Here is a 2,065-nt window from a genome sequence, read left to right as displayed (position 1 = left end):
CAGGCACCGCAGGGCGAACTCTTTGAGGAAAGCACCAAGTCCGCTCCCCGGGCGTCCCCCCTAGAGCTGGAGCCCCCGCGAGTCGCCCCCTCCCCTGCCCCCACCCCACCCCGCCCCAGTGGATTCGCCTCCGACAAGCAAACCAGAAAATGGCTCAGTTCCTCTGGACTTTGTGGATCATTCCCGGGGTTTGTTGAAATCTCGGTGTGCGGAAGGGGGAGGCCGCGGGAGACTCCCCAGGATTCTGATCTGGTAAAGAGGGAACTTGGGAGTTTCAGCTCCCCTTCATAGACAACAGTCCCCCAAATAAACACAGTAAAATTAAATGTTAAAATTCATGCATCTTTAGAACATTATTTTGTGCCATACAATCTAAGAAAAACAAGTCCGCTTGTTCCACCCCAAGATCTTCCACCCCAAGGGTCCCCTTACCCCAAATAAACACGATGGAAAAAAAGCCAAGTGCTGGCTATGCAAACACAGTTTTGAAACAGATTTCTTATCCTCGCCCACTCCCATTATTGCCTCCCCTAACCGTTTGCTCCCCAAATTCTGAGGCTGGGAAATACTTTCCAAGAAGCCAGTGAAGATGGGCTACATCCCCTCACTGCCCCTACTGGGGAGGTGGCTGGAGAGCTTGGTATTTATTTTGGGTTTGGGGTTTTTTGCTTGTTTGTTTGTTTGTTTTAATCTACCTTTATACCTGGAGGGCCGGGGATGGGAGAGAGGGTAGAGAAGGAAGGGGAGTTGGTAAAAGAAAGATGCCAAGTTTCTAAGCGCAGCTGTACCCGCGTTGGGGGATTTGGGGGGCGCGCTGCGGGTCCTACGGCCTCTGCTCGGTGTGCCCAGGGGCGCATAGCGCCGCCTCCACGGCCGTGGCGGGCACCCCCTTCCCGGGGTGTTCAGACGTGTGCCAGCTCCGGGGGCTGCGGGGACGCGGCCGGCCAGGGGTGCCCTGGCGCCAGCAGCTCGCCCATCCGCCCGACTCACCTGTCTGTAACCTGACCCGTTGCGCGCCCAGCCCACAGGGCGGGAGAATCAACACAGCGGTTTTCCCCATCCTCTTCCGCCCTGGAATGGCCCTTGGGGACACAGCAGCCTGGTAACGGATTTCTTGGCTCGGCTGGAATACTCTCTCCGCGCTCGGAGACGGGGCGCAGCTCGGCCCAGACTGCTCAGGGTGCAGACGCGCCCCGCCTCCGGAGCTGCCCTCAAGGGGTCACCCTCTCTGGGCTCTTCCCTGTCGGGACTCCAGATTTTCTCTGAGAACGACAAACAAAGAAGGAAAAAGACTTTGAGCCGGGTGAGCCAGGGGAGGAGGAGGAAGACATTTCCATAGCGGCACAAGGAGACCGGGCTTCTTTCTCGTCCACGAGGCTGATGGCGCAGCTTCTGGGAGAGACTGCGAATGTATTTTTATCCGCCAACAAACTGGAGCCTTGCTAGAAAGAGAGAGCTTGGCTGAATGAAAGTAAAAATAGAGTAAAACTGTGAAATCACGGAAGTATGTCCCATCTCATAAAAAGCTTAAAAACTTCACTTCATTCAAAATTCCTAATTTTACAAAAAAGACCCCATTAACAGAGCCTTTTTTTCTTCTTCACCTTTCACTGGATTTCAGATCACCGAGTGCCTGAGACACTTTGTCCATTATTTGAAAATATTATAGAATGATAGGATCTAAGGCTAGAAACCTCAAAATGCAACGCAGTCTTCAGGGGATTGGAGGTGAAAATAACAGGTATAATTACACTTTTATTCAACCAATTGTTGGATGCATGCTTATTCTGATATTTGCTGGATATTTCTTTGGAAGAAGGGAAATCTAATGTGTTATCTTTCTTTTTTGTGTGTGTGATCAGACTTGAGATAGGTTTATCAACAGTATTAACATTTTCAAAGAAACAGTTTTGCCTTTGTTGACTTTTCTCTAGTGTAAGGTCAGATTTCTAAGTATTATGAGAGGTATTGATAGAGTATTGCCTAAAAGTAGGATAAGAAATGGTAAAAAAAAAAAAAAAAAAAAAAAAAAGAAAAAAAAAAGAAATGAACCCAATTCTTTTAA

This window comes from Balaenoptera physalus (assembly GCF_965194825.1).
Source record: "Balaenoptera physalus genome assembly, chromosome: 16".
Taxonomy (NCBI): domain Eukaryota; kingdom Metazoa; phylum Chordata; class Mammalia; order Artiodactyla; family Balaenopteridae; genus Balaenoptera; species Balaenoptera physalus.
The sequence above is the reverse complement of the archived record's forward strand: the minus strand, read 5'-3'. Positions refer to the sequence as shown.